The sequence below is a fragment of the Anas acuta genome, chromosome 5, assembly GCF_963932015.1.
Source record: "Anas acuta chromosome 5, bAnaAcu1.1, whole genome shotgun sequence".
In the NCBI taxonomy this organism is placed as follows: domain Eukaryota; kingdom Metazoa; phylum Chordata; class Aves; order Anseriformes; family Anatidae; genus Anas; species Anas acuta.
In genome coordinates this window covers 48,505,752-48,516,722 of record NC_088983.1, presented here as the reverse complement: position 1 = coordinate 48,516,722, position 10,971 = coordinate 48,505,752, and positions in this window count along the sequence as shown.

Below are 10,971 nucleotides of genomic sequence, written 5' to 3'. Positions count from 1 at the left end.
GAAGCCTGGGAATTGCTTCATGAAGGAGATGCGAATCTCTTATCTGCATTTCTGTCCCTCTCTTTTTGATTATAACTCAATCTGGATGAGGATAGAAACTTCCCCTTGCCTGAGAACAGGTACAGACCTGTGCAGAATCAACCATGGTGCTTTCAGTTTCTGTGTCCCAGGTGCAAGGCCTGTTGTGCCAGCAGAGCATGGCTCCAGACCAACACATAAGCTGCTAATGCTAAATAAATGCCAAAACCTGCACTTTAACTCCAGAAGAAGAGAACAATAACCATTCCAACAGAAGCTTCTTCCAATATCTCATTGGCACTGTAACCAGCAAGGTGTTGTTCTCCATATCTGCCCTTTGTGCCTCCCATGCTGCAGCTGCCACTGTCCTACCCAGCCCCTCCTTTGGCAGCATAGGGATTTTGATGTCCGTGAAAATCACGCACATCCATTAGGGCCCTAAAACTCAAATGCAGCAGGGACATTCCCTGGGAGATGTTCAGACAACTCCCTTTTCTTTCTGCTCATTTTTTTCCTGGCACGTCAGTTCTGTGGGGACTGCAGCCCATGTCCATGATTTCTACTTCCCTCAGCTATGATCTGAGTCCGTTTTCCCCATTTATGCTCTAGACTGCATATCAAGGGCAAGTCAAAACAGACTGAACACCCACCCAAACTTTTGTTTTGAGAACATTCCCAGGGCAAGTCACACCCAAATCATTTTTCTTTCTGAAAGTCTCTAAACAAAACAGGCTATGCTTGATAACATAAACACACACACATAGACACAGCACTGAACATGGCCTGAAATAGGCAGCAAGCAAAACACATTTACAGAAAAATACAACTTTGGGCAAGTCTAGACACAGGCTGCATTTGTTTTGCATGTCTATACACTTAATGTTTATTGCTTGGCAATGGGCTACGTGATAGAAAAATTCTTTATCCTCTGTATTGATCCGTTCACTTTTGCTTATTTCAGGACACGTACAACTTTCACCAAAAGGAGGTGATAATTTTCACAGGCTGATTTACCTTTGCTTTAGAAACAACCAAAACGTTAAAACAGGTCAATTCACACACACACCACAAACAAATCAAAACAAAACAACAGCAACAAGAAATAAGACATTTCACGCAAAATGACCATACGTACACCCAGGAATGGAACTTGAGAATTCGGAAACAAGCAAAAAGCATAATAACTTGTTACGAGAGCAACAGATGAACATCGTACTAAATAGCAGTAATATTTATCCACCTGTTGGCATTTTTTTGAAAAATTCTTTTTTCACATGGCAAGAAAGTCGACACCAAACCTTATATAATCAGAAACTCAGTCTCTGAGCACCCAGATGAGAATCAGGCAGGATATGGATTCAAAAAGGAAGATAGTGCAGGTTTATTGAAGATTTTCCAAAATAAAAAGGAAAAGATCTCGGTTTCTGTATATGTAAGAGAGGCTGAAACAAAGATATCTGTAATCTAAAATAAATGTATATTTCAATCATGAAAGCAAATTAAAGTTGGATAAAGATTAAACAATTGAAATGCTGAGAATGATACCTCAAGCATAATGAATCTTTCACCATCTATTGCTTTCTGAATTTTCCCCAGCTTTCCCTAGAAAAGGAGCAGTAGGCTTAGAAAAGAGGTTATTCTGGTGTGCTGGGGACACACTCAGAACCAAAAGTCATGAGTCTGGCCTCCCCCCAGTCCCGTATATTTTCTCTTTGCTCCCTGCAAGCGTGCTGGACGCTGCAGTGTGCCCTCAGTTCATCCCTGGGAGCTGATGGCCCACAGCATGGCATGGGATCAGGTTGTTGACAAGCAAGTCTGGCTGCGTTTTGATAAATTCTCTCAGTTATAATGATTTGGAGAAAAATATTGTTCGTGGGTTACATAAACAATTTTAATTGGCTCAGGAGCCCAAAATGTGCTTTTTTTGTTTGGCTGCCAAGGTTGCTTTCTCGCTTGCTAATTATGTTTCGCTTTAGCTTTCAGCAAAAACAGGAAATAAAGCATCCATTACTCAAATGACAACTTTTCAACAAGCCGACATTTCAACATCCATTGTGTAATTTCCGATCTAGAGCCAGCTAGGAACTAAGTGCCTTTAGAAATCTATATCCTCTCTTACAAGGGCCTTATTGGCCTCATGTGCTACTAAATAGTAGGGCATGATATTTTTGCTTCTGAAACACAGTCCAAAGACCTACCCTAAGAAGCCACCACAGCGTTATGTCTTATAATTTCTTCTGTTTTGAAGGTCTTGCCTGGCTCCTGCTGCCATGGCCTCTACAGGGCCCTCTGTCTGTCTGGATTATCCAAGTCCTGCTCCTTGTCACAAGCTTCTGCAGACAAGCTGCTGCCCACCGCCTAAAGAACCCCTTTTGTAGCTGAGTGCACCTGTAGCAGCAACCATATCTCCCCAGCTTTGTCCTCCTCTCAAAAAAAACCATCAGCCATCTAGCTGTCAGTCAGCTATGACACCCAGTTGGCCTCACTGTGGCAAAATGGTGGTGGAGGCAGGGAAACAAGCTCAAATTGTCCATGTTGAACACGGAAGCAATGTAATTTTTTCAGGGAACAGAAGTGCAGCTGGAATTCAAGAGCAGCCACTCCTCCGGAGCAGGCCTCTGGTGAGGGAGAACTAGGCCTCAGCAATGCAGATGCAGGCCCCTGGCAATGAAATGGCTGATGCAAACCTTGCTCACGTAGTGTGGCAACTCCCTAGATTTATATACCAAGCCCACAGTTTTCTGAAGACCCCTTTTCTATACTTTCACTTAGGTTTCTGAAACTACCAACCTCTGTAACACGACATTTCATGATCTCTGCAGGACATCTTGGGAGCCTTTTTGCTTTCCCTCACAGGCTGTCTGGTAGCTGCCTCTGACTGACTGCTGTATTCATGGCACCTCTTTTCCTCTCTCCCATATGCAATACCAGGTTTCTTCTTACAAAAAAAGACAGCTGATAGCTCAAATTTGTAAAAGCAGTAGGTGTATACCCCACATAAAACTTCATCTACTGGTAGTGCAGAAGCTAAACATGGCGGGAGCCAAGAACATTGAGCCATGTGTCAGACAGCCATTGGCTTTCTTCAGTTAGCAAACTAGTTCATTGTCTTCATAGTTGTATTCAAATCAGCTCTTCATGTTCTCAAGGGAAGTTTAATAAAAAAAGTGTTCACAGCTTGAAGGAGAAGATGATCATCCAGGCCAGTGGACATGTACACCTGACAAACAGAGTGTCTTCAAAATTGTGTTTACAGATGCAGTTTTTCTTCTGCAAGCTCTCTGACATAAACATTGCGGATATACCTAAGATGTCTGAAAATCACACTGGCAAGGCTCCAGAAACAAGAGAATACAATCTTTCTTCTATTATATGAAAAAATGATGGTCCCAAACTACAGAATCAGCAGAACTGGGCTTGAGCTGAGGACTGTACATATTATTATTTTATTTTTTTTACATCTATGTTTCTTTAGTCCTGATATTGATTTTAAGTTCTGATGTGTTTTTGTGTTTTTTTTTTTCTTTTTTTTTTTTTTTTTGTTGTTGTTTGTTTGTTTGTTTTGTTTTTAACAAGTCTCTGTTAGATTGTTTTCTTCCCTGAAGTGCCCTGCCTTTTGTGGTTTCAAAACACACTATCATAAGCACCTAGAGTAGCTGCTATGTACCATTTTCCGTTTTGGGTTTGGAGAAAAAGCTCTTATTCCTTTTGTTCAGCCAGCTGAGCTGTAGTTGGCAAGGCAAGCAATAGGTATATGCCACATTGGAGGGGTGAATGAGGATGCCCTTTAAATTACCTATAAAGCCCTTTGATTCAAACTGCTGATGTTGCCATAGGCAATTTGCTAAGCGTATTGATCATCTTCTGTTTAAATTAAAGTTTGATGTCCTGGAACAGGCTATTCAGCACAGAGAGCTAATAGGATGGGATGAGATACAGGGAGTGAGAGAAACACATGCACACAGGGGAAATGGATTGTGGTCACAGGGAAAAGAAAAAAAAAAAAAGAGAGAGAGAGAGAGAGAAAGGTTATGTACTGAATAGGTTCCGTGGGTCAGTTAGCAATAAATATTATGGTGATAAAAGAGTCCAGCACAAATATTGAAAGAAGGTGTTTTTTTTGTTTTGTTTTGTTTTGTTTTGTTTTGTTTTGTTTTTTTTCTGTGTAATCAAAATAAAATGTACAGCTTGTTAGAAACCTAAAATTTCAGAGAAAGAAGATGAAAAAGAAATTGTATGCACACATTGATAATATTTCTTAACAAGCTTAATGATTTCTGCCAGAAATTCAAGTTCTTCCCAATACTGGGCAAGCTGAGTTGTATGTGAGACATATCATCACTAAGCCAATGCAAGCAGAAACTGATAGACTTCAGTTAAATGTCGGCCAAGAGGGGGATAAACTTAGAAGAGGTTGTCCCTAATAGCACTGCTCTGGCTATGTGTATGTCTACCCATCTCCCAGTCAATCATGCAGTCATTCAAGCTCAAAGAAAATTAAAGCTTTAGAAGAAGGAAAATGAGGTTTTCATAAAGAATGAAATCTACTTTGCTGGAGCCATACCCAGCAGGACTGAAGTGTGTTTTTTTTTTTTTTTTTTTCCTTGAAGTATACAAAGGGATAAAAGACCCAGAGAATGAAGATGGTGAGTTTTTAAACTGGATTTTATTTGTCAATGAAACATATTTATTGCATAAGAAATCCAGGCAAGTAAAGCAAAATACACATGTGAACTTGTCAGATAGCTATAGCATTATGGGTTTTGCTCAACTCAGCATCAAGTTAGTTATGAAAGCAAACAGAAACTGGGTAGACAGAAGTCTAAGATAGCAGATTAAACTAGAAAAGAACTTCAGAAAATGATGAGAAGAAGAGACTTCTCCTTAGTGATTAATTAGCTCAGGGTTTCTGGGGCTTGTTCTTAGAGTATGAATGCAAATCACTTTGCAGAGGAGTAGCAAGAAGCTCTTACAAAACTCATGGATCCATTTGTCTCTGAGTTTTGGATTAGATATTTGAGATTTAAGAGGATTCTAGATCATGGGACTATGGTGTGGACCATCTTCAAGCATTAGCAAGTTCATGTCAAAAAGGTTAACAGTATCTACTGATACCACTCTCTCCTTTGGGGGCAACTAGGAGCAGCTATGCCAGTGGGATTTCATAGTCTCAGACTCATGATCTTCTTTGAGTTAACGGCAGGTGTCTGAGGCACTATAAACATGGCTCCAGGCTCAGAAACCCAAAACATCATTAAAGAGACAGAAAACCACCACTGCAATATTGGCTACAGGCTCTAGTTTTCACCAATGATCTTTGGGAAGCAGAAACTAGAAAGAAAAATAGCAAAGCTGGACAGTATCTACACTGTCTACAACAACAGATCCAGAGGCCTCTATAATTAAATGATGGCAGTGCTAAGATGACCAGAAGTAGAAAGCTTTCTTTTTTTCAAATCACCTTTTATATCCAGGTATATCGAGAGAATACCATATTTTTATTTGGTTGGTTGGTTGGTTGGTTTTCATTTTTTACCCAATCAGACCCCTGGGAAACACAGTTTTTAAGCTGTGTGCAGGTTTAATGGAACACTGCCTGTTGTGTTACCTAAGTTCCTGAAATATGGAGTACTGAGATGGAAAGACGAAAATGAAGTCAATAGGTAGAAAACAGATTTCTAGTCCATACTGGTGGCTTTTCTAATTTATAGTCAGGCCTTCATAAGTACTCAAGTGCATAAGAATATGAAAGGCATAATGAGTGCTCAAATTCTGTCTATTCATATATGAATATAGAAATTAGGTAATTCAAAACTGGGGCAATTATGCCTGGTATATGCAAATAAGTATGGCCAGGATTCTGTTCATTCACTGCTAGGCAGGTCACAGTTCTGCTGCAAGAATAAATGGTGAGCCAGTAGCTTTTGTAAACCTCTTATTTCACTGTAATGATATGAGAATAACTGTGCTGCAATGAATGTTTCCATTTGCAGAGAGGAAAAAGTGCTTACCTGAAGAAATCTTTCAAAATATATGACAAGTCGTCAAAATTAAAATATAGAGTCATACAGGGCCAGTTTATAGGAATTTATTATTCAAAACCAATACTAAAATTACCCAAGTACCTAATTTTAATATTTCCTCAACAGAAATTAATTTATAGCAAAAAAAAAATAATAATTAAAAGCTATGATTAAAACTATATGTCTCAAAACTATTTAAATTGTTTCAATATATCCCAACAATTTTCTTTAAAAGCTTCTTGAGATCTACACTTTTGTTCCAACTCAAGCTGAGAAAACAATTCAAACTTTCTAATAACCTTGTTGCACAAGACAACAATTGCCCTTATATTAATGAAACATATGCACTCGCGTAAGGAATGCCAGGATGAATTACATATTTGAGCTACCCAGGATACAACTGAGAGCGCAATTAAACTCACTTTAAACTCAGAAAATGTGAAATCAGTCTTTGCATAGACAGCAAAACACTGTCACTTATGTCCATAGACCAGTTAAGCAGGGACCACTGGCAGAAGAGCTGTTTGGGAAGTCTTTCTAAACCAGGATTTCTCTCTAAGCCAAAGCAAAAGCACACTGGTAGGGCAGGGAATGTACAATGTGTTTCTGTGGATTGAGGGGTTTTATTACTTACCCAAGAGGCGCGACAGCAGCTACTCCTAAGCTTATGAGTATAAGCCAGGACTGTATGAAGATAGAGTGAATTTTGCCCAAGCTGACTAGGAAGTAATTTGATAACCCCCAAAGCTTATTAAAGCTGAAATAGTCTTGGTAAATGGTGGCTCTGTGACATGTGTACTAGCACAATCTCCTCAAGATAAACTGACTGCCAGTGTTGATTTTGGTAGGAAATTGTCAGACGCTCTCCCTTTTCTCCAATTTTGCAGTAATAAGTAAATATGTGAGCCAATGATTCCTTTAAAAAAGAAGGACTTGCAAGATACAGACCTAGCTCAGAGCCATCGAAGAATTCAGGCAGTTTTTGTTAGTGGATGAGCCCACCCACCTGGCATCAATTACAGCACACCTCCACAGCTTTAGCTTGCTGTTGGGGTGAAGATCTTGTTCCTCTGTGCTAAAAGCCACTGAGGGGACCTGTAGACTTGGACTTGCCTCGTGCGTGCTCTGGAAATGAAACCCTCAAGCTACACATCTACGCTCAGCTCCAAAGCTTCCCACAGGAAAATAGAAAATAAAGGTAATTACTGCTTCTGCAGAGAGCTGAGTAATAAGGCTGGCTTTGGAACCTGGCTGCATATTCATGTCTCAAAAGAATATTTAAGAATTTCTGGATAACTTTCAACTGGAGAGGAATTAGTCCTGACAAGGCAGTCAAGACACTGTATTCAGTGGTATTTATTTGCAAAGATAATCCTATTTTGCCCCAACTATTGGCAGGGCCTGATGTTTTGAATAGAAGTGGAAAGAATTGTGATTCAGTTTCATCAGTGCTGAGCTTTTGCTGCACTTATCTACTCCCCTTTTCATCTGGGGGAGGTCATCTTTACTGAAGTCATTCCACTTCAGGATAAGACTGTGGCCCCTCTATGTCCTTCTGGGCTGAGGAAGGAAGAAACCCTTGGGAGAAAAGACAGGACTTGCAGCAACAGCAACATGCTCTGCTATCCTTCACTTACAATTGTGAACTTACAATTGTGAAGCTAAGAGGCAGGGGGTTACCAGAGCATAAAAGGAAAGCAGAGTGGAAATAAGCAGCCCGAGCTGCTGGCTACCACAGCGCATGAAGTAGTGCAATGCTGGTACCCAGCAAGCCGTGGTGCCCAGGAAGAGCTATCGCAGGAAGCCATCTGTACCGGGCAGCCGACGGAGGCACCCCACGCCGCAGGGGGCTGCAGGAAGGCAGCTCCGCAGGAAGTCAGGCCAGGCCAGCTGCCTCTGCAAACATTTGTTTCTCTCCCTGACAGCTTTCTCCTTGACGCTCTCCATAAATGACACCAGGAAGGAAGCAAGTTGTCAATTGAAAATCGTCACCTATTATTAGTCGTGGAATGCAAACTGCTTTAGTTCAGAAACTGATGCATAACAGATTTGCATTTATTTCCTGTAGGCGTAGCTAACAGGAAATCTATTTGAAATAGAAATAATTAGAAAAACACAGTGTGCCCCTTTCTTGAGAAGAGTCACTTTTGCCTGCCCAGAAATTTGTGCTTGGTGTTCTGGTGCACTCTCAAAACACAAGAGGGTTAAGAGGAAGGATGAAGAGAATAGGTAAAAAATTAGTGGACAAAGTCTGCTAAAAACTTTAAATAAGTCATGAAAAATCAATGCTGCAGAGTGCACCTGTAGGATCTCAGTAAAGAGCCTTCTAAGAAAGCAAAGCCAACTCCTCCTCCCAAATTAAGATTATGCACTTTTAAAATGGCTAAATAATGAATGATGTCTGCTAATTCTACAAGAACCACGGGACAGTGGAAGAAAATGCAGATAATTATGTTGAGATTGCGAACTATTATACTGTTCATAATTGTCATTGAAATACTAGGGGATTTATCCCATTTGGGAAATATTCTTCCTCTGCTCAGGCCACTGGGTATGCAAGCATTATATTTTCTATGAAGTAAAATTACCATAAGACCTTTAGAATATTCCCTGTGTTGACATTACACATGTTGGCTGGCTCAGCCACGTCAGGCAGAGGTGTAAGGAGACGTGCTTCCTGATCAACACAGCAGCGCTGGCAAAAAGCTCCTAGCACAGAATAATTTATACCAACAAAACTGCATTTTTGCCAACATAGTGTGTTTCATCCAAGTAAGGCTGGAATAAACTCTTCCAGCAGAAGCTTAAGGTTTAAGCTACAGCTACAAAATCACGCACTTTGCTGCTATGGTGTAATAGCATAGGCAAACTATTCCCCATTTAGGCCTGTCCCAAGTTTCCTACTCAGCAGGTAGTAAAGAAAACAGGAAACCAGACATCAGGAAGGCAGTGAAGAAACCTCTGAGTCTAAAGGGGAATCTTCAGAAGCAGTGATCCCCCCAGCAAACAGGAACAGTCGGTGCCTTCCTGCCAAGCTGCTGCCCTGCGACAGCACTGCCAGCCCATGCAGGCTGCAGGATAACCGAGCTGCAGAAGGGGGAGAAATTGTGAAATAAGCTCAATCGGCGCCGAAATGAGGAAGGAAACGCTAAATGCTAAATGATTTAATTTTCTAAGTTCACTTTGTTCCTTACAGATAGACCTAGAATCGGAGCTGATTACAGTGCCTTGTTTTGATTAACAGAGAGAGGGGGAGAGAGATCTAAGGCAGAGACATCTCTGTCTGTTTCAAAGAGTTTCTGTATTGTATTTCATTTTCATAGTGGGGTCAGGAATTCAAAAGACGTTTATCTTTCATGCTTTATAGCTAAAAAATGATTCTCAATGATGCTAGTTTAAATCTAGCCAACTCTACTGACCTTACATTTCATACACTTCAGTGGAATTACTCCAGATTTACACCAGTGTAAGTAGGTACACTTTATTGGATGCTAAATGAATAAACAAGCTTTAAGTAATCTATACATGCTAGTTCAATGTCTTTGGGAGTAGGACAGGATTTATAGGTGATAAATGATTTCAGTTGTGTTTTAGCTCTACATACTCCATCAGCCAGGATTACTGTGTAATGCAGCCAGAATTCAGAAGTTAATGGGCCAAATGCAGTCCCAGATGCACCCTGGGATGCTGTTGAGATCTGGGTCCCCCAGACCATCACTCCTTCTGCAGCGCCTGACAAATCCGAGCACCTCTGTAGTGCTGCTGGAGATTAAAGCAACATTTCTTTTGTACTACCCAGTAATCTTTATGCCTGGTGGTAAAGTTAATGTACGGGATTGTCATTCAACTCATTTCACAGAGGCTGCCAAAGAGCCTTCAGAGCACAATGATGTCCTGTTACTACCAGCCTGGAGCAGATCTGAGCCAGCGATCTGGAGGTACAAGAATTACACACCCATTTGTTTCTCGGCTTCAGAGAAGCTGCAGTGTGGAAAGCAATTGCTGAAGAGCAAATGCAATCACTCTCACTTCCAAATGAATCATTAAAAAGCATCTATGATTCCTGATGCCCAGTCCTGTCATAACTACTAGAAAGCACCTCCACGCCCTGACGTCTCTAATTCTCAGGAACTGCAACTCTCTTGAGGCTTAGTAAAAAGGGAAACAGGGGAGAAATGTGTATTAGACAGTTCTGTCCATGGTGAGTGTGTTCGTTTTAATAAGGAATGGAGACAGGCTTACAGAGCCTATTAGTTGTTCCACATACACATTCATTGGGAAGGGGAATTAGTTTCTGGCTAGCACACAGCCACTGGGTGATACAAAGGAAAGACTCCTTTAATCTTCTGCGGCAGTATAGCTGTGTCCAGGCTTGTCAGAAGCTGCAGGAGGAGTGATGGCCCTGTCGCTGACAGCCTTCTAATTGGGTAGCAGAGGGGGCCGGGGGAAAGCAGCTATAAAGGATGTGTTTGTGCCAACAAGTGTGGCTGACATAAAGAGAGATCTGCGGAGGAATGGAGGGGGAGAGTGTGGTGGTACTGCAGTGCTGGATGCTGTCCTAGCCTAGCAGGGCTCGTGCTTTGCAGCCAGCAGTTTGATAGCACTGAGGTTACCAGCAGCTGGTGGAGAGCCACGGCAGAGAAGAAGTTTGGCAGGAGTCAGAAGCAATCAGAGCTGGATGGCCCGGCTGCTCTGCAATAAAGGGGTCTCTGCGTCCTGGCAGCAGGACTCGTGCTCACAAATTGGCTAGAAGATGGGAGACACAGGAGCTGCAAAGACTGGAAAGCATATACACACCACGGCTTTGCGCACTGGTGGTCCAGTTCTCTCACAGCAACCAGAAACCTACAGCCACCAGGACCGCACGCTTTGGCTGCTGCTTCTCCAAAGGCACTGTGAAGCAGAGGCAGAACTGTCAGAAACTTCGCAC